General features: G+C 41.9%; 1 protein-coding gene across 1 annotated transcript in view; it reads right to left on the bottom strand.

The window, feature by feature from the left end:
• Positions 1–17,602, bottom strand: part of LOC120061490 (zinc finger protein PLAGL2-like) — a 49,274-nt gene extending 31,672 nt beyond the window's left edge. The window contains exon 1 of the mRNA XM_039011337.1: positions 17,387–17,602. The gene's annotated coding sequence lies outside the window, so the exon portion shown is untranslated. The remainder of the gene's footprint in view (positions 1–17,386) is intronic.
• Between the last annotated feature and the right edge of the window lie 8,358 nt (positions 17,603–25,960).

Below are 25,960 nucleotides of genomic sequence, written 5' to 3' on the forward strand. Positions count from 1 at the left end.
ACTGCGGGTTTGTACAACCGAAGAATATTTGCACAAACTGTCAGAAATCGTCTCAGGGAAGCTCATCTGCATGCTCGTCGCCCTCACCAGGGTTTGACCTGACTGCAGTTCGGCGTTGTAACCGACTTCAGTGGGCAAATGCACACCTTCGATCCCCACTGGCATGCTAGAGAAGTGTGCTCTTCACGGATGAATCCCGGGTTTCAACTGTACCAGGCAGATGGCAGACAGTGTGTATGGCGTCATGTGGGCGAGCGGCTTACTGAGTGACCCACGGTGGTCGTGGGGTTATGGTATGGGCAGGCATAAGGTAAGGACAACGAACACAGTTGCATTTTATCGATGGCAATTTCAATGCACAGAGATACCGTGACATGATCCTGAGGCCCATCATCTGCCGCCATCACCTCATGTTCCACCATGATATTGCACAGCCCCATGTCGCAAGGATCTGTACACAATTCCTGGAAACTGAAAATGTCCCAGTTCTTCCATGGCCTGCATACATACCAGACGTGTCACACATTAAGCATGTTTGGAATGCTCTGGATCGACGTGTACAATTGCATCATCCAGTTCCCGCCAATATCCAGAAATTTCTAACAGCTATTGAAGAGGAGCGTGAGAACATTCCACAGGCCACAATCAACAGCCTGATCAGCTCTATGCGGAGGAGATGTGTTGCGCTGCGCGAGGCAAATGGTGGTCGCACCAGATACTGACTGGTTTTCTGATCCATGCCCCTACTTTTTTTTTTTTTTTTTTAAGGTATCTGTGACCAACAGATGCATATCTGTATTCCCAGTCATGTGAAATCCATAGACTAGAGCCTAATGAATTTATTTAAATTGACTGATTTCCTTAAATTAACTCAAACTCAGTAAAATATTAGAAATAATTAATTTAACTCAGTAAAATATTGTAAAATGTTGCATTTATATTTTTTTGCATTGTATTGCATTACACCCTCTAAACTTATTCTGCGGATACCTTGGCCAAAATTAGTTTAATCTGTTGTTTTTAGTAATATTAATAACATAAAATTTAATAAAATTCAAAATAATATATAGCCATATTTTGTATATATATATATATGGCTCACTGGTCAGTCACAGGACACAGAGCTACACTCATTGGATAACAGATCACATGTTGTAGACATGGGGAGATCAGAAGTGAGCTGCTCAGGATTGTAGACATATGGGAGAAGGAAGGGTGATAACTCAACTCTACAGAGCAGTAGCCATTCTTCCATAAGGAATACCAGAGGCAGGCTATCCCCCTGCATGATCAAGTGATGGCAAAGGGACGAACTCTAAAGGTGCATTTCTCTTCAGTGTCATGAGAGGATCGGCATGTATGAGAGAGTTGGCAAGAGGGAGAAATGCAACATGTGTAGGAAAGAAAAAAGAGAAAGAGTGAGAGAATTAGGGCCGGGGGACTCCCAGATCAGGAGATTTTCATTAACACATTTTAACACTTTCCTCCTCCTATCTTCTCAGAGATAAACACACACTCTCATTACAATAACTGGCCTTCTACCGCACTGCCTCCAGCACACTGCAAGTACAACTGCTGTTGTGTGTGTGTGTGTGTGCGTGCGTGCGTGCGTGCGTGCGTGCGTGCGTGCGTGCGTGCGTGCGTGCGTGCGTGCGTGCGTGCGTGCGTGTGTGTGCAGTGCGTGTGTGTGTGTGCGTGAAAGGAGGGAATGCTTGGAGCCCTGCACTGCTCAGGGAAAGGGAGGTTTAGGTTTCAGATGAGGGGTAAAATAGTTAACCAGAGGTCCTGCTCAATGCCAAATGAGCTTCTGTCTACAGTACATCTCTTCGTCACTGACCCCTAAACATAGATATATGGTTTTCAGTAATTACCATAAAATGTCACATAGTAAATGCCAGGAAAATATCATCATATACACACAGTGTTTCTCCTATATGTATTTAGCAGTGGCGCACTATCGCTGCTAAATTGTGGCCACCACTGCAATTATAATTTCTAACAATCGGCAAAATAAAACTAGACAGTCAGGGAGAATAGAAAATTCCCCAAATCAATGGGACCCCCATTGATTTTGTTATAATGTTTGAGTCACTCAAATAGCATAAGAACAAGGCATAAGCCATGGAGAAATGTGTATAATTGCAAGAAATTAGCTTTAAAACTGCAGATTTTCTATCAGCCCCATGGAGAAATGTGTAGAATTGCAGGAAATTGCTTTGAAACTGTAACACGTTCTATCAGCCCCATGGCATAATGTGTAGAATTGTAGGAAATTAGCTTTAAAACAACAAAATTTTTGTAACTTTGCCACCGCTACTGAAAAAGATCCTAGGGGAAACACTGGACACATATAAATCATTGTTTATCCCCATTCCATACTATTCATTACATTTAGAAAAGGGTATTAGTGATAACTTCACTTTCCAAATATCAAATAAAAAATGAAGCAATGATTTATTTGAAATCTTCCGCCACCACAGTGGTGAGTGTGCTAACATCTAGCTGAGGCTTATGGGATATCAACAGGCCACCTATCTCCTAACATCTAGCTGAGGCTTATGGGATATCAACAGGCCACCTATCTCCTAACATCTAGCTGAGGCTTATGGGATATCAACAGGCCACCTATCTCCTAACATCTAGCTGAGGCTTATGGGATATCAACAGGCCACCTATCTCCTAACATCTAGCTGAGGCTTATGGGATATCAACAGGCCACCTATCTCCTAACATCTAGCTGAGGCTTATGGGATATCAACAGGCCACCTATCTCCTAACATCTAGCTGAGGCTTATGGGATATCAACAGGCCACCTATCTCCTAACATCTAGCTGAGGCTTATGGGATATCAACAGGCCACCTATCTCCTAACATCTAGCTGAGGCTTATGGGATATCAACAGGCCACCTATCTCCTAACATCTAGCTGAGGCTTATGGGATATCAACAGGCCACCTATCTCCTTAGCACAAAAACTCAACTGGCAAGTACTGTACTTCAATAGTTGGACAGAGGTGCTAAATAGAAGCCCACTAAATAAACATCTCGCTCTGGTCTCAGTATGGTGTTAAGACAAGATCAAAGTCTATTTAATCTATTTATCTTCAAGTATCTCCTGTATTTGTGAATATGTCAAAAAAAAATAATAATAATAATAAATAAACAGCTACAACAAATCTAATTCTGTTGGTACGTAAACAGCTTACAGACCAAAACAGAATGGACACAACCAGCCGTAGCTAAGGGGATGCAGCCAGAAAACACAACTAAAATAAAGCATAAACGTATGAACGTTAGATACACACAACATTTCAACTGTCTCCCCCCCCCCTCCCCCATTTACACTGTAGAACATTCTACTATACACTCAGAAAAAAGGGTTCCAAAAGGGTTCTTCAGATGTCCCCATAGGAGATCCCTATTTGTTTCCAGGTAGAACCCTCTTTTGGGTTCCATGTAGAACCCTCTGGGGAAAGGGTTCTACATGGAACCCAATGAGGTTCTCCCTGGAACCAAAAATGTTTCCTCAAAGGGTTCTCCTATGGGGACAGCTGAAGAACCCTTTTAGGTTCTAGATAGCACCTTTTTTGTTGTGCTAATAATGTAGATAAAGACAAAACTGTATGATGTGAATTTAGGGTATTTGTAGCTGGTGAGTTTTGCAGAAACTCTCTGGCGGTTGTATCTCTATGAGCTGAACATGTCTGGATAAGGATCTCTTTCCCCCCTGTCATTGTGGCGTCCAGCAGGCAGCTGAGGTAGTGAGCACAGAGATATGTGCAGAAAGTCACTCGCTGGCAAAATGAGGCCATTCAACCAACATGGCCAGTGTGAAGAGGACACACTGGCCCGTGATTGGTCAGCCCACACTGGGGAAGGGAGGGCACAGTACGGAGGGGGGAGGGGAGAGAGAGGCAGTCACGTGACCTAGTCCAGCAGAGAGCTGTATAATAGACCCTCTCTCGGAGTAGAGAGGCAAAGGCTGGATGTGAACCAAAATCCCTCTACCACACACAGGCTGGGCATTGTTGTCTATTCACCGGACTCCATCTCAGGGCACTTTATCATTCAATTAGGACAGCTTTCACACCAGACACCAGAGAAAAGGGACCTTCAATCAAACTGAAAACTTCACACTGACCCTGGAGGGGACACAGAAAAGGACTCACAGTTGTCCTGAAAACTTCACACTGACCCTGGAGGGGACACAGAAAAGGACTCACAGTTGTCCTGAAAACTTCACACTGACCCTGGAGGGGACACAGAAAAGGACTCACAGTTGTCCTGAAAACTTCACACTGACCCTGGAGGGGACACAGAAAAGGACTCACAGTTGTCCTGAAAACTTCACACTGACCCTGGAGGGGACACAGAAAAGGACTCACAGTTGTCCTGAAAACTTCACACTGACCCTGGAGGGGACACAGAAAAGGACTCACAGTTGTCCTGAAAACTTCACACTGACCCTGGAGGGGACACAGAAAAGGACTCACAGTTCTCCTGAAAACTTCACACTGACCCTGGAGGGGACACAGAAAAGGACTCACAGTCGTCACTCCACTTACATTATGTTGTTGTTGTCCAAGACTTTGAGGAGAGGGAGAGAGAGAGAGAGAGAGAGAGAGAGAGAGAAAGAAATGTGAGAGAGAGAGAGAGCGAGAGAAAGAAATGTGAGAGGGAGAGAGAGAGAGAAAGAAATGTGAGAGGGAGAGAGAGAGAGAGAAAGAAATGTGAGAGGGAGAGAGAGAGAGAGAAAGAAATGTGAGAGGGAGAGAGCGAGAGAAAGAAATGTGAGAGGGAGAGAGCGAGAGAAAGAAATGTGAGAGGGAGAGAGCGAGATAAAGAAATGTGAGAGGGAGAGAGAGCGAGATAAAGAAATGTGAGAGGGAGAGAGAGCGAGATAAAGAAATGTGAGAGGGAGAGAGAGAGAGATAAAGAAATGTGAGAGGGAGAGAGAGAGAGAAAGAAATGTGAGAGGGAGAGAGAGAGAGAGAGAGAAAGAAATGTGAGAGGGAGAGAGAGAGAGAGAGAGAAAGAAATGTGAGAGGGAGAGAGAGAGAGAGAGAAAGAAATGTGAGGGAGAGAGAGAGAGAGAGAGAGAAAGAAATGTGAGAGGGAGAGAGAGAGAGAAAGAAATGTGAGAGGGAGAGAGCGAGATAAAGAAATGTGAGAGGGAGAGAGAGAGAGAAAGAAATCTGAGAGGGAGAGAATGAAAGAGAAAGAAATCTGAGAGGGAGAGAGTGAAAGAGAAAGAAATCTGAGAGGGAGAGAGCGAAAGAGAAAGAAATCTGAGCGGGAGAGAGAGAGAGAGAAAGAAATGTGAGAGGGAGAGAGCGAAAGAGAAAGAAATCTGAGCGGGAGAGAGAGAGAGAGAAAGAAATGTGAGAGGGAGAGAGAGAGAGAAAGAAATGTGAGAGGGAGAGAGAGAGAGAAAGAAATCTGAGAGGGAGAGAGCGAAAGAGAAAGAAATCTGAGCGGGAGAGAGAGAGAGAGAAAGAAATGTGAGAGGGAGAGAGAGAGAGAAAGAAATGTGAGAGGGAGAGAGAGAGAGAAAGAAATCTGAGAGGGAGAGAATGAAAGAGAAAGAAATGTGAGAGGGAGAGAATGAAAGAGAAAGAAATGTGAGAGGGAGAGAGAGAGAGAAAGAAATGTGAGAGGGAGAGAGAGAGAGAAAGAAATGTGAGAGGGAGAGAGAGAGAAAGAAATCTGAGAGGGAGAGAGAGAGAGAGAAAGAAATCTGAGAGGGAGAGAATGAAAGAGAAAGAAATGTGAGAGGGAGAGAGAGAGAGAAAGAAATGTGAGAGGGAGAGAGAGAGAGAAAGAAATGTGAGAGCGAGAGAGAAAGAAATCTGAGAGGGAGAGAGAGAGAGAGAAAGAAATGTGAGAGGGAAAGAGAGAGAGAGAAAGAAATGTGAGAGGGAGAGAGAGAGAGAGAAAGAAATGTGAGAGGGAGAGAGAGAGAGAAAGAAATCTGAGAGGGAGAGAGCGAAAGAGAAAGAAATGTGAGAGGGAGAGAGAGAGAGAAAGAAATGTGAGAGGGAGAGAGAGAGAGAAAGAAATCTGAGAGGGAGAGAGCGAAAGAGAAAGAAATCTGAGCGGGAGAGAGAGAGAGATAAAGAAATGTGAGAGGGAGAAAAAGAGAGGGGAGGTATGTGCATCTGGGCGGTACAACATGCAGTCAACCACGTGTGTGTTTATGAAGTGTACGGTACGTATGTCAATGGGGTAGTATTGCAGTATTAAGAGAGAGGGAGGGAATCCGAAATTGAGGAGAGAGGAGGAAGAGAAGCACTTGAAGAGGGAGGAGAAGAGAAGGAAAGAATAATTGAGGAGAGGAGGAAGAGAAGGAAAGAAGAATTGAGGAGAGAGGGGGAAGAGAAGGAAAGAAGAAAATGGTCAGGAGAAGGAGGGATGAAAAAGGATGTACCAGCAGGACGTCAAGATGGGATGAACAGACAGAGGAGAGGAGGAGAGAGAGGACAGGAAGAGAGAGAGGACAGGTGGAGAGGAGAGGAGGAGAGAGAGGACAGGTGGAGAGGAGAGGAGGAGAGAGAGGACAGGAAGAGAGAGAGGACAGGTGGAGGGGAGAGGAGGAGAGAGAGGACAGGAAGAGAGAGAGGAAGAGAGCGAAGACAGGAAGAGAGGAGAGGAGGAGAGAGAGGACAGGAAGAGAGAGAGGACAGGTGGACGGGAGAGGAGGAGAGAGAGGACAGGAAGAGAGAGAGGAAGAGAGCGAAGACAGGAAGAGAGGACAGGTGGAGAGGAGAGGACAGGTGGATGAGGAGAGGACAGGTGGAGAGAGAGAACAGAAAGAGAGAGAGGACAGGTGGAGAGGAGAGGACAGGTGGATGAGGAGAGGACAGGTGGAGAGAGAGGACAGGTGGAGAGGAGAGGACAGGTGGAGAGAGAACAGAAAGAGAGAGAGGACAGGTGGAGAGGAGAGGAGGAGCAACACTGGTAGGAGAGAGAGGATAGATGAGGAGGAGGAGGAGCAACTATTTCATTGTTACTTTTACCCCTTTTTCTCCCCAATCTCGTGGTATCCAATTGGTAGTTACAGTCTTGTCTCATCGCTGCAACTCCAGTACGGACTCGGGAGAGGCGAAGGTCGAGAGCCATGCGTCCTCCGAAACACAACCCAACCAAGCCACACTGCGTCTTGAAACAATGCCCACTTAACCCGGAAGCCAGCCGCACCAATCATGGCGACCGTGTCAGCGTGCACTGCGCCCAGCCCGCCACAGGAGTCGCTAGTGCCGGATGGGACAAGGACATCCCTGCAGGCCAAACCCTCCCCTAACCCGAACGATGCTGGGACAATTATGCACCGCCCCATGGGTCTCCCGGTCGCGGCCGGCTGCGACAGAGCCTGGACTTGAACCCAGAATCTCTAGTGGCACAGCTAGCGCTGCGATAGGAGGAGCAACACTACTGGTAGGAGAGAGAGGGTGAGAATGGTGGGATGAGATCAGAGGAAGTTGACAAAGGAGAGATGAATAGAGAAGAGAATAAAAAGGATGAGAGCAGCCAATTAGGAAGCCTAGTCCAAAAGAGAGGTAGGCTGTTAGTGGCTTCGCTGCACGCAGCTCCTCTTCTCCTTCCCTCTCAGGTATAGAACAACTGTTGTAACTATGAACCACTCATTAATGTAGGCTCATTCAGTAAGTTAATTTATAGCAGTTCAGAATTAAGACATGTTCAGACAGACTTAGATCAAAAACTGAATGTACTCAAACGTGGGCTTGAATGAACAGAGCACATGTTCACCTAAACACAGAGCAAAGCTGCGGGAACCTGATGGACTATCCCCTCTCATACACTCTGATGTCTCGATGAAGTTCTCTCCATATTTATTAATCCAACGTTCAGACAATGTTCATAATCCCTCATCTTAATGTATGCATCCTTTCCTTCGTCATTCCGCTTCCTCAGACTTTATGGTCAAATTTTGTGAGCTTTGAAAGTTACCAAATAATAAGGCATAATTTCATACGGTCTAAACTTCATCTCCAAAACTCTATGTTTTTCTAAACCTTTCTAATTAGGGAGAGACGTTTTCTGGTCTTTTGTCTGAGAAGGGAGTTGGACGTTTTCATTTGGCATAATTTTAATTTTTTTGCATTTGGGATTGTTGAGCAGGGCGGGGTTGTAGAGGGGTTATTAAAAATGACTTGAGAGGAAGGTGTCACCAGACCCGATGTCTGACAGTACTCTGCTCTGAGTGTGAAGCAGGAGTTACTCTCACTACTGCCGCTCTACTCGTTGGCTCCTCCCTTCAGGTTTCCTCTGATTCACCGACTCATCAGATAGAGTAACTGAACTGCAGCATATTTAACGTATTACAAGGCTAAGACAAATAACTCCCTCCTTAGTCAGGCATTTGACTAACGTTTTATTATTTCAAAACCCCTTTAATCCAAAGCTACATGTTCTCCTGCCACTTAGCTAAACGTAGCATCTTAAGAAAGGATCATAGAGAATAGTATGTTTGGCATAGTGAAGCTCAGGATCCCGTCTGTCTGAACTACCCTCCAGAGCGAGGGTCCTGGTTAGGGCTCAATACAATTGAACCTGCTTTGTAGTTCTTACACACTAGATCTATTCCCCGCGGTCATATTAAATCACCGAATCCCTTTGTGTGCTGTAAAACATTATACAACTGCCAGGTAGGTTCACCTCACAGGTATCCGTTTTCAGAGTGTGAGCGTGTCCGCAGGCAGTAGTTCGTAAAAAACAAAGATATTGCATAAACATTGGCGTGTGCAATTGAACCTGGTTCTTAGGCTCTTACCTCTGACTTGGTTATTGTCTGAGTGGTTGCCATGGAAATCACAGCAGTACTAAACAACAGAATCAATACATTTAACTTCAGGGCAAAAACGTTTCTGACACGTGTCTATTAGGGCTGTCCTCGACTAAAAAAAAATCTTGGTCGACCAAGAGTCGTCTGTTCTTTCGACCAATTGACCGGTCGACATTTTTAAACGTTTATTTTTCCATATATAGACACGCCCTATGTGTTTTAATCAAATCAACTATATGTACGGAGCTTATCTGATACTTTAAATACACTGTGATTAAATAATTAAAGACGCACAAATTGACTCAAGCGGGAGCCAGAGATCAAGATATCCTAATTCCCGAACTGCTGCTGGCGTTCTCAGATTCTGCCATTACGCCCCCGTAGTTACCGGTGACAGGCTACACCAGGGGTCGGCAACCTTTTCCGTTCGGAGTGCCAATTTATCTTACCATTTCTACCGATCTGCGTGCCGGTAATGATTTTCATATGTACCTTTTCATGGAACAGAGTTATAATACATTCTTCCTATCTCTAAATCATTGTCATGTGATTCAAAATTCTATCTAAATGAAAATTATACAAATCTAAAAGTAACTTCTATTGCCATTGTAAGAATAGCCTACATAAAGCCAACAAATAAAAACATTGCAGCCTGCAGGTAGAAAATATCCTGATAAAAATAAATAACTTTGGCTATGGCCTGTCTGCAAGGAACTTGAAACATTGTATCAACTACCAACTTGGTCCAGCACACGTTTGGGCTCCCGAGTGGCGCAGGGGTCTAAGGCACTGCATCTCAGCATTAGAAATGTCACTACAGACACTCTGGTTTGAATCCAGGCTGTATCACAACCAGCCGTGATTGGGTCCCATAGGGCGGCGTACAATTGGCCCAGCGTCGTCCGAGTTTGACCGGTGTAGGCCGTCATTGTAAATAAGAATTTGTTCTTAACTGACTAGCCTAGTTAAATAAAGGTTACACTTGCAACATTGTATAAAATATTTTAGACCCTCAGTTTCCTGCCCCAGTGAGCTTCAGACAGACACAGCTATAGTCCATTTGCGCAAGGGATAAGAAGTACTCAGGTAGGCCTATTTTATGACTTTTCCACAGGAAAATACTATCAGGTGGGCACATTTATAAGCCTACATTTGTGTGCAGGCCAGGTAGCATTTGGAGCCCTCCAAACAAAGCACAATGAATAAATTGACAACTCAATTTTCTCACAAGTGTAGAATAGGTTGTACGCTTTACAAACAACGTGTCCACTCTTACGATGTGAACTGTAAAAGACTAGAATAATAACATATTGAAAGCATTAACAGTATTTACAGTAACCAAACAAACATTGTAGATAAGGAATTATGGGAATTAACACTAAATGTGTGATACTGGTGTGCCATCCCCGCGACCTCCGCAATGGATTAGTCCACTGAGACAGGCCTCCGCAATGGATTAGTCCACTGAGACAGGCCCCTACAATGGTTTAGTCCACTGAGACAGGCCCCTACAATGGATTAGTCCACTGAGACAGGCCTCCGCAATGGATTAGTCCACTGAGACAGGCCTCCGCAATGGATTAGTCCACTGAGACAGGCCTCCACAATGGTTTAGTCCACTGAGACAGGCCTCCGCAATGGATTAGTCCACTGAGACAGGCCTCTACAATGGAATAGTCCACCGAGACAGGCCTCCGCAATGGAATAGTTTACTGAGACAGGCCTCATTGTAGAATAATAGTGAAGACATCAAAACTATGAAATAACACATATGGAATCATGTAGTAACCAAAAAAGCGTTAAACAAATCTAAATATATTTTATATTTGAGATTTTTCAAAATAGCCACACTTTGCCTTGATGACAGCTTTGCACACTCTTGGCCTTCTCTCAGCCAGCTTGAATGCTGGAACGCATTTCATTTAACAGGTGTGCCTTGTAAAAAGTCAATTTGTGGAAGTTCTTTCCATCTTAATGCGTTTGAGTCAATCAGTTGTGTTGTGACATGGTAGGAGAGGTATACAGAAGATAGCCCTATTTGGTAAAAGACCAAGTCCATATTATGGCAAGAACAGCTCAAATAAGCAAAGAGAAATGACAGTCCATCATTACTTTAAGACATGAAGGTCAGTCAAGACGGAAAATTGCAGTCGCAAAAACCATCAAGCGCTATGATGAAACTGGCTCTCATGAGGACCGCCACAGGAAAGGAAGACCCAGAGTTACCTCTGCTGCAGAGGATAAGTTAGCTCAAATTAACTGCACTTCAGATTGCAGCCCAAATAAATGCTTCACAGAGTTCAAGTAACAGACACATCTCAACATCAACTGTTCAGAGGAGACTGTGTGAATCAGGCCTTCATGGTCAAATTGCTGCAAAGAAATGACTACTAAAGGACACCAATAATAAGAAGAGACTTGCTTGGGCCGAGAAACATGAGCAATGGACATTAGACCGGTGGAAATCTGTCCTTTGGTCTGATGAGTCCAAATTTGAGATCTTTGGTTCCAACCGCCGTGTCCTTGAGAGACGAAGAGTTGTTGAACGGATGGTTCCCACCATGAAGCATGGAGGTGTGATGGTGCTTTGCTGGTGACACTGTCAAGCCATACTTAACCACAAGTGCTCAGCATATGTGGGAACTCCTTCAAGACTGTTGGAAAAGCATTCCAAGTGAAGCTGGTTGAGAGAATGTCAAGAGTGTGCAAAGCTGTCATCAAGGCAAAGGGTGGCTACTTTGAAGAATATAAAATATATTTTGATTTGTTTAACACTTTTTTGGTTACTACAGGATTCCATATATGTTATTTCATAGTTTTGGTGTCTTCACTACTATTCTACAATGTAGAAAATAGTAAAAATAAAGAAAAACCCTTGAATGAGCAGGTGTGTCCAAACTTTTGACTAGAACTGTATAATATAAATATATATATTCAATATATATATACATATATATATATATTCATCCAGTCTTTGTTTCTCCTGTACATCAGCTTAATCAATTGCCAACTTGGAACCTCAGATACCAGTTGTAAATGAACTGATCTCATCATCATTATGTTTGGAAAGAACCTTGAGACGTTCCAGTGTGTTTTGAGGTTTAAACTCTTATTCAAACAATGGACTTACAGCGAAGCCCCTAAAACCAACAATGTGTTTACTGCAGAGAGAAAAGACAGGCAATAAATCTGGAGTAGACACCATGGAGGAAGTGGCCCTGAGGGGTGTAAGCCCCAGTCTTTGTATGAGATGGAGAGAGGAGAGACGGAGATGGAGAGACGGAGAGAGGGAGAGAGACAGAGGGAAAGGAGAGGTGTAAAGCCCCAGTCTTTGGATGAGATGGATGGAGGACGGAGAGGGAGAGAGACAGAGGGAAAGGAGGGGTGTAACCCCAGTCTTTGTATGAGATGGATGGAGGAGGACGGAGAGAGGGAGAGAGACCGAGGGAAAGGAGGGGTGTAAGCCCCAGTCTTTGTATGAGATGGATGGAGGAGGACGGAGAGAGGGAGAGAGACCGAGGGAAAGGAGGGGTGTAAGCCCCAGTCTTTGTATGAGATGGATGGAGGAGGACGGAGAGAGGGAGAGAGACAGAGGGAAAGGAGGGGTGTAAGCCCCAGTCTTTGTATGAGATGGATGGAGGAGGACGGAGAGAGGGAGAGAGACAGAGGGAAAGGAGGGGTGTAAGCCCCAGTCTTTGTATGAGATGGATGGAGGAGGATGGAGAGGGAGAGAGACAGAGGGAAAGGAGGGGTGTAAGCCTCAGTCTTTGTATGAGATGGATGGAGGAGGACGGAGAGAGGGAGAGAGACAGAGGGAAAGGAGGGGTGTAAGCCCCAGTCTTTGGATGAGATGGAGGAGGACGGAGAGGGAGAGAGACAGAGGGAAAGGAGAGGTGTAAGCCCCAGTCTTTGGATGAGATGGATGGAGGAGGACGGAGAGAGGGAGAGCGACAGAGGGAAAGGAGGGGTGTAAGCCCCAGTCTTTGTATGAGATGGATGGAGGAGGACGGAGAGGGAGAGCGACAGAGGGAAAGGAGAGGTGTAAGCCCCAGTCTTTGTATGAGATGGATGGAGGAGGACGGAGAGGGAGAGCGACAGAGGGAAAGGAGAGGTGTAAGCCCCAGTCTTTGGATGAGATGGATGGAGGAGGACGGAGAGAGGGAGAGCGACAGAGGGAAAGGAGGGGTGTAAGCCCCAGTCTTTGGATGAGATGGATGGAGGAGAACGGAGAGAGGGAGAGAGACAGAGGGAAAGGAGGGGTGTAAGCCCCAGTCTTTGGATGAGATGGATGGAGGAGAACGGAGAGAGGGAGAGAGACAGAGGGAAAGGAGGGGTGTAAGTGTGTGTAAACCATGGGTGCTTTATGATGGATGGAACTAGGTCCTGAAAAGCCACAGCTGCCCCGCTCTTCCCAGAAAAAGTTCCACAAGGAAAAGTGGCAGTATGTGGTTCAAGCATGTAGCGTCCTCTCACTATTTCAGACATGCACACTGCAAGGGCCATCAGAATGTGCAACGGACCAAAGAAACGTCTACCACTCTGCATGTACTGTATGTGAGTAAATGTGTGTGTGGCCGAGTGTGTCATATGTTTACGAGTGTACAGATGTAGGATCCTAATTTGATCACTCTTTTGTTGCTGAGAATTTTACTGCACAGCAGGAAATGCAAACTTATAGTGTATTCCAGGTTAAAAAAGACTTCTAAAGTTTGTCATTTCCACTTTAAAATGTTAGTCTTGATTTGCCCTGACGAAAAATGTATCAACCCCTACAAGAATGTCCATTAATTATAATTCACATAATAATTCTTATATCCTGTTGCTGCAGGATTATTTTCCTTCTGTAGCAAACTTGCTCAAATTCAGATCTGATCTGTATGTAAGCACACATGCTTACAAATGAGTGTGTGTGTGTGTCCTTGCGTGGCGCGTGTCCGTGCATATGAGTGTGTGTGTGTGTGTGTACTTGCGTGGCACGTATCCGTGCATATGAGTGTGTGTGTGCTAGCATGTGAGCGTGGCGCCTGTATACACGTGTGTTCTCATATGCATACAGGAGTTCTGCTTCCTGTCAGTCTTTAATCCAGACAGACAGCCTCACTCTTCTCTCTGCCATAGCAATGCCATGAAAGAATGTTCTACAACCTCTTTGAGAATTGAAGGAAAACTGGCTGGATCATGTCCTGAGGGCAGCAACAGCATTCATTCTGAGAACGTTCTCATGTTTCACCAACTCTTGTCTTCGCCAAAATTAAATAACAGGCAATAGCTTACCCATAACTAAAAGGATACAATAACAGGTATTGAACAGCTTGGAATCAGAAACAAAGCTGACATACAAATCAGGGGAGTGACAAACGCTTTGGGAAAATAAAACTGATATCCAAACATTGAAAACATGTCACATCTTAACTGAATCTTAGAAATAGATTAAATTCCATAACTACGTTGATGAAATAAACACAACAGAATTGTTTGTGTGATGAATCACGTTGCCCATCGCTATCTGTTTTGATCCAAACAGATGGGTATCTATCTCTATGGTGGTGGACTGTTCAGCAGCTCTCACTGGGGATCTGTTGGGGAGTGATATTAGCCCTGTGAACATGGCTTTGATGTTATCTCCCTCACCCTCCTCATCCTTTTCCAGTTTTATGGGCTGAGTTGGAGTGACCAAAACAACCACAGGGTTCAACAGTCAGCCCGGCTACTGTGTGTGAAACGTTGCATAACACAAATAAATAATCTTTCCCTTCTCGGTTGACAACGTACGCGCACACACTTTGAGAGACAGACTGCCACTGATGCCCATGATCCGCAGCAGTTCTCAGGCTCCCAATCTGACTGTTTTTCTCATGCTGAGAAAAGAACAAATAGAACAATCTTGTTGCCGCCCTGATGCTAACATCCATTCTCACATGAACCCAGTGTCCCCACCGGCCTCGCCACTCCTCCGTGCTCCCCAGAAGGTGAAGAAATACAAAGAATAGTATCAGAGCTGTTCCTGTTCTTCTCTGGTTACTACCATGTGTCCTCTCCGAGGGCTGTCCTTCCCATTAACCCAAATGATGCTCTTTTCTCATGGAAATCAGCCTCATACTCACAGAGGTGAAGGGGATTGTGGGACATTTCCAGAGGAAGAGAGGAGACCTCCCTCCCTCCACCACACACAAACACATTTCTCGATCACCAAGGCAAACATGTAGATTGTTGCCTTCCGACCACACGGGCTAAATTCATGTGTAAGGTAATCAGAAGAAGATGTTTGACTATAGTGTTTCAAAATGTTTATCCATGAAAACGTCCCTACTGCTAAAGAAAACGTACTTATCTTCATCTACATAAACAAGGGTGAGGAAAAAAACCAATATATTAAGTCAAGTGTAATATGATATTACCAAGTTATTTGTACGTCATAAACTGTATTTTCCACACAGAACATATGGTTCTAAAAGCTGTTAACTTTGAAATGTTTACATAAACATTTCTGTTGAAATTGTCCTAGTCACAATGGTTTGTTTTGAGCAGTTCTGCTGACTATTGGGGAGAGGGGGGGCCGGGGACGTAGTTAATCTGTTGTGGAGTTACAAATATACTTTTGCAGAAGTAGACTATACCCACAATATATGTTTTTATTCCATATGACTTTGTAGCCTACACGTGCATCATGTTAACACGTTGTTATTTTACTTTAGTTTGATCTAAGTCTTGCTGTCAAGAATTCGGGTCTTTTTTTGAGGGTATACTCACACAGAAATAACGTTGTAAAAACAACAAACTACATATGCGTCTCAACTTGCACTTGTACTGTTATTGTCAATAACAAAAGCATTGTCTCGTGACGTTCTCACTTCCATTTCCTTATTATGTGTCTCGAGGCAGTGGAAGTGAGGCCTTGATGGAGGGAGCATGCTCGTGTCAGACCTGCCATGACCGCGAGGAGGCTGTTTGTTGCCTCCAAGACTTGGTGGTGATTATTAGGAAGCCTGGGCTAGACATTGGGCTAACTAACCATAAATGTTGCCTACAGTAGGCTGTTTAATTTTTCAAGGACGCATGTTTTTTTATTTAGCATACAATGTTGCCAAATGAAGCAACACTGTTGCCAAATGACTTGCCAGATGGAGTAACATTGTATCTAAAGGCTTACTTTAAAGCAAGTAAGTTAGTCTTACTTTCACACGGAACGCATAGCTTGTATCGGTCGTCGAACATTCCAAAAGCAGTTAGCAGCCTAATAATAAAGTAGACTAGTTTAGTAACGTCAAATTACTGGAACTACTAAAAGTAAACTGGAGCCTCCAACAGGCACTAAGTCACAGGAGTTTTGACATGTTGCTCAATGTTTCAGGCTCCATTCTGTTATTGCAACGTGGGTTGGTCCAATTGATGACAATGAATCATACAGCGAATCTATCAGCACACAACGTTCTCTGTTGTTACAATGTAATGCACGTAATATTAGACTAATATGTTGATCCTTGACAAAATAATCACAGGAAGTCTTATGTTTGCGTGTATAATGTAGGCTACATCAAAACATGAAAGTAATCTAAAACACTTCCAAATACAAAATTAGGCCTAATGTCTAAAATATTCAAACTAATCAATTAGATCATCCACTGCAGACAACATACAGTAACCTCATGTTGCTTCTCAGAATATGTTTTTTCTTAGAGCCTAATGTTGTTTGACAAAACAGTTTGAAACGAAATAGAAAAGTTCAACAACAGAACAACAAAACAATCACAAGTGTATTAGTGTGCATATGAAATGAAATGAGCTGAGCCCCCGCATCCATAACATGACCCTGCCCCCCCTCCAAAGGGCTATTATTTTGCCCTTACAAGGAACATACAAGGCAAGAGACACACAAAAGTCACATAGCCCCTCAATCCGCCAGAAACATCCGATCAGCGACAAAACAAATGACACAAGCCATTACAGCATGGACGACCAGTCGAAGGAAAACACTCAAATAGTTCTTCACTTCTTTAATGTGACGCCTTTTGAGCGCCTAGAAATCAAGCAACAACTACCATGAATAAGGATACATCGAACGTGACATGTGTAGGTACTTTTTTCCCCCCAGAGTTGTTTACTCTTTCAAATACAACAGGGACGTCCCCTCTTCTATCTCACTCGCTCTTCTGCAGTAGCATGCTCACCATCATAAATATTCGGAAATTGTTTAAAATTCTGCAATTCGCAGAAAACTTGCACCGAACATCAATCATCATTGCCAAAGCCATCATTGACACAATGCATAATGTTTACAACTTCAATGATTTTCATTTGTAACACATTTATCGACACAGCTTCGAGCGAAGAGACGATCGGGTAATTAAAAATTAAATACCCCGACGCTTACATACTTCCACAAAATAAGCTAAATTAAAACATGTCCGATTGCAGAACATCTACAACAGATCCGTGTTAATTAAAATGTCGTGAACATCAATCTATCGATTATCATTGAAGAAAGTTGCTGTAATAATCTTAAATCTTATTAAACAAAACATGCACACATCAGAACGTGCAGCCATATTATGAGATCTTACAAAAAAAACGAGCAGTTACCCACCAAAAAGTTTCCAGCGCCGCATTAGTCAATTTCTCATGGAACCCCGGTAACATTCCATCACCGACTTTTCGCAAACCTACCGTGGGAGACCCCACGCCACCTTTCACGGTCTTTCTCCCCTCGATCTGTTGTTTTATTATTTTTTCAAATTTTTTCAATCATTTTTCATATATTCTGGGCCTGACTATGTCTGTCTCGCTCTGAGGCTGCAGCAGAGTTAAGGGGCGCGAGCATTGTGGGAGTGTGACGTCAGGCCACTTTCGCAAACTTTTTTACTAGGGACATGCAGATGACTCTTTTTGTCGCTGGATTGACTGTTTTTTTTTCAATAACTGTTATGGCAATATATAATTGATTCAACTGCAGTCTACCCTATCAGCGTACATAACTAACAGAGATATTTAAACTTTAGACAGACTTAATATGATAATAAATAAATGTGTAAACAAAGCAAGATAAATAAGCAGTTATATTACAATTTCACATTTATCATAATTATAGTCTATATATTATTCTGATCACCAGGCCTATATATTTGAAGAATATTAATGTTATTTTCGATATAAATGTTATTATAGCCTATTGATTTGGCATTGTTTGTGGTGAATATGATAAGTGAGACATATGTATTGAATAAAGACATGTTTTATGTCAAAACACCAATCTGAAATATTTTGGACAATATTGCTTAATCAACCATTACACATTGATTATATTCAGAGGAAAGTTTACAGGCCTATAGGTAGCCTATGTTTGACTAACTAATAGTCTACTTCTGTGCTTTGCAAGTCATCTCACTCATTGCTTTATTCATATTGGGTCTGTTTATTCGTTTATGTTTAAGTTTTATAATACTGAACGAATCATTTCGAAATATATATATAGAGTTTAAAGTTTGTGGAATTATTCATAATTCATGTAATTTCATAAGTAACTCTTCGAAATATAATTTAAAGTGGCCTATAGATGTTTTAAAATTGTAAAAGAAGCTTGTTAAAATATTTAAAATGGTATGAAATCTCGTCTCATGTCATTTCATAAGTAACTCATTAATTAACTGTGCATGCACACCGTCAAACATTATACTAAATTGAGTAGCTAAATTATGATGTATATATATTTTTAACATATTTTAACATATTTTTAACATATCAACATCAAAACATCTATTATTCTCCAGCAGCTTTTCATATTTTAGGGGACTTAAATTCACTGCTACAAAAATAACACCACACACAGAGGTCACACACAGAGAAGTGCGAGGAGTTCAGCTCTTCACTCAAATGCCATCAGCTCTGGAATGTGTAGTGCGGGTCCCACGTGCGATGCTCTGGTGGTCCCATTTCACCTTGTGTTTTGGGGCGAAAGAATTACTTCCAGGGCATATCAACCCGTTTCCTCATCACCCCAACCCCCTCCCCATACGCTTCCAAACCGCGGATGGATGTGTTTGTGTATAAGAGAGAGTAGGGGGTGGGGGAGCAAGTCTTCAATAAGCCTTTGGTTCAATGGAGTGGGGGAAAACACATTTTTTGTTGGTAGCCAAGGAAATACCTCCTAACCATATTAGCCTACCTGTTGCAACAGTGTTCACTAATATGGATAATAAGATAATACATTGCAATGTTTTGTCCAAAGGCAAAGTAAAAGTATCAAGACAACGATTCATAATTTGGACTGATAGAAACATCTGGCGGTTGGACACCAAATAGTCGGGTGTTGTTGTGAGAAATAGGCTTGTGTTGAAAGGGTGGTGTTGATATGTGTTGTAATTGGTAGAAATGTTCGGGAAGAACTATGTCAAACAACTTTAAATCACTTTAACTAACTTTTGCGTATTTATGAGCTTTTGAAAACTAAAATGTATAGTTTGTAGTCATGAACCACACTAGTGGAAGATCTGGATAAATACACAGCATTATGAATGGTCTACTGTAGCCTAAACGAATTCATAATTTATGCAAATATACATGTATTTTTGAAGTTATCGCTAGAATTTTTTTTGTTGCAACAAATAGCTCATACTTATTTCCAACTCAAACCCAACTAATAACCTATTCAAAATAATACTTTCAACAAGTAGAATGTGAATTGTTCAACACGATCTTCAGACCTTCTCATGGCTTTATAGAAATTACGTTTTTACAGTCATTTGTTCCTGTATGTCTTGTACAAAGTTACCTGTTAGAAAAAACATTTGTTTTCAAATGAGCTGAGGATTTTTTTTAAAGGTAAGATTTAAGACAGAAGTACTGTGGTGTGGAATCTATTTCTTTGTGATTAAAGTCGTTGCAGGACTAATATGATATATATCTCTGATGTTCATGTTTCCCATTAAATATTGGGATTCTTAACCTCTAAAATGTTTGAATCTAGGTTAAACTGTTTGGATACAATTTTGTAGTTAAATGTTTTCAGGAACGTGGAATCATGGGATGTACCATACAGGAACTATTTATGATTCCCTGTCATTCACTGAATTTATTCAACAAATCATAATGACATAATAACTTTGATAATAACTTAATAACTCAAATAAAATCAGTTTAATTTCAGTTATGTATTGATATTTAATTTATTTGGAGAGGTCCCTTTATTATCAATTTGGATTTTATTTTGTAATCAAACACCTATAGGCTATTAATTATTCTTATACAATGTTTAAAATGGAGTTTACCAACTTCAACATGATATTATATTATGGAGGAGTTTCTAGTGAGATTACAGTGTGGATGAAGAAATTCACAACCTACCTTTAGCCTTTTAAACCTTAAAAAGTCATGGAATGGTATATTTTTTTTAAAATCACACCAAGAGAGGTTTTAGATTCCAAAACTCTTCTAATTCAAACAATTAAACTTCTCAAATAAATATAAGAAATTCCATAGTGACAAACAAATGACTTTATGCTAAACATATGTTACAGTAACATAAACATGTGAATATAGGATATTAATATCCCAGTAAAGTGATTCAACAGTTAATATGTTCTGATACTTGTAGTTAAAGAAGAGGTCAATAATAAATCTATCCCGCTTCACAACTTTTGACAGGAAGATTGAGAGACTGACGTGGGTGATGGGTTGAGGAGTAAGTATCACACACACACATTACACTCTCAGAAAAAAAAGAAGAAAAAAAAAAAAAAAGAGAAAGTAACCACCTGTCCATGTAGGGAAATCCTCTGGAAAGGTTCTAGAACCTCAGGTTCTATTTGGAACCTCAGGTTCTATCTGACCCGAAAAGGGTTCAGGGGTCTTCCTAGAGGGACAAGTGGTGCCACATAGCACTCTTTTATATCTAAGCGTGTAGACAGAAACAAGTCTGTTTGTGTATCAATCTAATTTATCCGCTGCTGCTGCTGTTTTACATAAAGGTTCCCACATTACTTGTGTAATGTTTGTGCTACTTTCCCCTTTAAGACTCTAAATACCAAATAGAAAGTGTAGCCTATAAGAATACATGAGAGAGAGTGTGGGGAGAGAGGAGGAAGAGAGAAACGATTTCCCAGCATAACTTGTCTGCTTTCATTATGTGACTGGTTATTTCTTACTGTGTGGTTGGGCCACATTCAGGTTGATTGCTGTTGAGTGGTGGTCTGTCATTTAGAGTTGTAGATCGATTTTAAATTACCCTATGGAACGCCACATAGTGCCTGCCGTGGTAGCTAGCTCCTCTTCTTCCCTACTCTCTCCATCCCAAAACTGCTCATACAAACCACTATGAGAAAACAAGAGCAGAGTGAGTTTCAAAGCAGGGCAGGCACTCCCCAGTCTCAGCCCAGTCTCAGCCCAGCCTATACCACACACCTAATTAACTCTGATACAATTTTGGGTCTGGGACGCCAGCATTTTGGGCTTTCAGATGCAATGATGACAAGAGACAAGAAAGGGACCTGCCTACATAAACCTAATAGAGTTGTGGGGCATCGAGAACATATGGATCTGTTTATGGATCAGTAGCCATGCAGTAGTCTAATCCCACACTGTAAGGATCAGTAGCCATGCAGTAGTCTAATCCCACACTGTAAGGATCAGTAGCCATGCAGTAGTCTAATCCCACACTGTAAGGATCAGAAGCCATGCAATAGTCTAATCCCAAACTGTTTCTAGTGTTATCCCAATTTACCTCTTCCTCGCATTCTACTTTGAGCTTCCTTCTTAACATCACCCACATCCCAAACTTCCCTTCCCAGGCCCCCTTGCCATCATCATGCAGTAGTCTAATCCCACACTGTAAGGATAAGAAGCCATGCAGTAGTCTAATCCCACACTATAAGGCTCAGTAGCCATGCAGTAGTCTAATCCCACACTATAAGGCTCAGAAGCCATGCAGTAGTCTAATCCCACACTGTAAGGATCAGTAGCCATGCAGTAGTCTAATCCCACACTGTAAGGATCAGAAGCCATGCAGTAGTCTAATCCCACACTGTAAGGATCAGTAGCCATGCAGTAGTCTAATCCCACACTGTAAGGATCAGTAGCCATGCAGTAGTCTAATCCCACACTGTAAGGATCAGAAGCCATGCAGTAGTCTAATCCCACACTGTAAGGATAAGAAGCCATGCAGTAGTCTAATCCCACACTGTAAGGATCAGAAGCCATGCAGTAGTCTAATCCCAAACTGTAAGGATCAGAAGCCATGCAGTAGTCTAATCCCAAACTGTAAGGATCAGAAGCCATGCAGTAGTCTAATCCCACACTGTAAGGATCAGTAGCCATGCAGTAGTCTAATCCCACACTGTAAGGATAAGAAGCCATGCAGTAGTCTAATCCCACACGATAAGGCTCAGTAGCCATGCAGCAGTCTAATCCCACACTATAAGGCTCAGTAGCCATGCAGCAGTCTAATCCCACACTATAAGGATCAGAAGCCATGCAGTAGTCTAATCCCACACTGTAAGGATCAGTAGCCATGCAGTAGTCTAATCCCACACTGTAAGGATAAGAAGCCATGCAGTAGTCTAATCCCACACTGTAAGGATCAGAAGCCATGCAGTAGTCTAATCCCAAACTGTAAGGATCAGAAGCCATGCAGTAGTCTAATCCCACACTGTAAGGATCAGTAGCCATGCAGTAGTCTAATCCCACACTGTAAGGATAAGAAGCCATGCAGTAGTCTAATCCCACACGATAAGGCTCAGTAGCCATGCAGCAGTCTAATCCCACACTATAAGGCTCAGTAGCCATGCAGCAGTCTAATCCCACACTATAAGGATCAGAAGCCATGCAATAGTCTAATCCCAAACTGTTTCTAGTGTTATCCGAATTTACCTCGTCCTCGCATTCTACTTTGAGCTTCCTTCTTAACATCACCCACATCCCTTCCCAGGCCCCCTTGCCATCTCAGAATAAAAAGCCAGAAAAACAGGCAAAGCGGCATCAATGAATACAAGGACGATCTGGACCCATCTGGAGGGTATTTCCTCACCAGTGGAATACTCAGCCATCCCTTCGTCTAGGCACAGAGCACCCGATTGGTGGGAAATTAGTATATCGTTTTTTTAAATGTGTTTGGTATTAAAACAGACGGGTGGTTTATGTTACCAGAGGCTGGCGATAAACAGCTTAGACGCATAGTATAACCACCAAAAGAGCCATCACAGCCTGCCAGCCGCCAGACATGTTAGGATACTGTGAGAAGGGAAAGTGTTTCAATCTCTGTCCATGTATAATGCAAGAAGGATCTGCCATTTGCCCTGGTCGGTCTATCTCACATATTGAGTAAATGTGTTCCCAGCCCGGCTTATGCTTCAATGGATGTGAGAAATGTATTTCCTCAGCTCATATTCATATGTGTTTTATTGCTATGTTTTCGTAGAATTCTTAATGCTCGGTAATCATGGTTGTGGTCATGTACAGTAAGATAATGTACACTACATCATGTACAGTAATATAATGTACACTACGTCATGTACAATAAGATAATGTACACTACATCATGTACGGTAATATAATGTACACTACGTCATGTACAGTAAGATAATGTACACTACATCATGTACACTAAGATAATGTACACTACATCATGTACAGTAAGATAATGTACACTACGTCATGTACACTAAGATAATGTACACTACATCATGTACAGTAATATAATGTACACTACGATAATGTACACTACGTCATGTACAGTAATATAATGTACACTACGTCATGTACAGTAATATAATGTACACTACGTCATGTACAGTAATATAATGTACTCTACGTCATGTACAGTAAGATAATGTACACTACGTCATGTACGGTAATATAATGTACACTACGTCATGTACAGTAATATAATGTACTCTACGTCATGTACAGTAAGATAATGTACACTACGTCATGTACAGTAAGATAATGTACACTACGATAATGTACACTACGTCATGTACAGTAAGATAATGTACACTAAGATAATGTACACTACGTCATGTACACTACGTCATGTACAGTAAGATAATGTACACTACGATAATGTACACTACGTCATGTAAGGTAAGATAATGTACACTAAGATAATGTACACTACGTCATGTACAATAATATAATGTACACTAAGATAATGTACACTACGTCATGTACGGTAATATAATGTACACTACATCATGTACAGTAAGATAATGTACACTACATCATGTACAGTAAGATAATGTACACTACGTCATGTACAGTGAGATAATGTACACTACGTCATGTACAATAAGATAATGTACACTACGTCATGTACGGTAATATAATGTACACTACGTCATGTACAGTAAGATAATGTACACTACGTCATGTACACTAATATAATGTACACTACGTCATGTACAATAAGATAATGTACACTACGTCATGTACAGTGAGATAATGTACACTACGTCATGTACAATAAGATAATGTACACTACGTCATGTACAATAAGATAATGTACACCACATCATGTACAATAAGATAATGTACACTACGTCATGTACAGTGAGATAATGTACACTACGTCATGTACAGTGAGATAATGTACACTACATCATGTACAATAAGATAATGTACACTACATCATGTACAATAAGATAATGTACACCACATCATGTACAATAAGATAATGTACACTACGTCATGTACAATAAGATAATGTACACTACGTCATGTACAATAAGATAATGTACACTACGTCATGTACAATAAGATAATGGACACTATGTCATGTACGGTAAGATAATGTACACCACGTCATGTACAGTAAGATAATGTACACTACGTCATGTACAATAAGATAATGTACACTACGTAATGTACAATAAGATAATGTACACTACGTCATGTACGGTAAGATAATGTACACCACGTCATGTACAGTGAGATAATGTACACTACGTCATGTACAATAAGATAATGTACACTACATCATGTACACTAAGATAATGTACACTACGTCATGTACGGTAAGATAATGTACACTACGTCATGTACAATAAGATAATGTACACTACGTCATGTACACTAAGATAATGTACACTACGTCATGTACAGTAAGATAATGTACACTACGTCATGTACAGTAAGAATGAAGACATTGTGTTACACTTTCAGAGCGAGCAAAATAAACAGATTATGATGCAATTTCTTTCCCCTCACCCTTTTCTCCCAACCCTCCCTCAATCACCTGTATCTGGTTCCCAGAATTGTGTTTAGACAATGGTTTTCCAGTGACAGGACAGTAGCATGTTGGCTCACTTGGCTGTGATTATATAGGGAACGCGTCAGTCCCCCCAAAAAAATCACTTTAATTCAGTGTTAACAATATTCAACAGACACACATGTTAGGCTAAAGCTGTAATTAGCAGCAGTGGAACACTAGCAACTTTACTTGTGTATAGATTCAGACTTCAAACACACACACACAAGCCCTTTTGAGTAACACCAACCAATACAACAGCGCCACATAAACTTTGTAAACCACTACCGGAGACACAAATGAAATTATAGCAGTTCAGCTGCAGGTCTCTTCACAAAACATATCTGGTTACAGTCAGGAGAGGTGGCGAAATAACTTACTAAATCCCCTTAGGAGTGACTGTTAAACAGGGGTTGAGACCTTGTTTTAGGAGTGACTGTTAAACAGGGGTTGAGACCTTGTTTTAGGAGTGACTGTTAAACAGGGGTTGAGACCTTGTTTTAGGAGTGACTGTTAAACAGGGTTTGAGACCTTGTTTTAGGAGTGACTGTTAAACAGGGGTTGAGACCTTGTTTTAGGAGTGACTGTTAAACAGGGGTTGAGACCTTGTTGTAGAAGTGACTGTTAAACAGGGGTTGAGACCTTGTTGTAGGAGTGACTGTTAAACAGGGGTTGAGACCTTGTTTTAGGAGTGACTGTTAAACAGGGTTTGAGACCTTGTTTTAGGAGTGACTTTTAAACAGGGTTTGAGACCTTGTTTTAGGAGTGACTGTTAAACAGGGTTTGAGACCTTGTTTTAGGAGTGACTGTTAAACAGGGTTTGAGACCTTGTTTTAGGAGTGACTGTTAAACAGGGTTTGAGACCTTGTTTTAGGAGTGACTGTTAAACAGGGGTTGAGACCTTGTTTTAGGAGTGACTGTTAAACA

This window comes from Salvelinus namaycush, chromosome 16, assembly GCF_016432855.1.
Source record: "Salvelinus namaycush isolate Seneca chromosome 16, SaNama_1.0, whole genome shotgun sequence".
Classification (NCBI taxonomy): domain Eukaryota; kingdom Metazoa; phylum Chordata; class Actinopteri; order Salmoniformes; family Salmonidae; genus Salvelinus; species Salvelinus namaycush.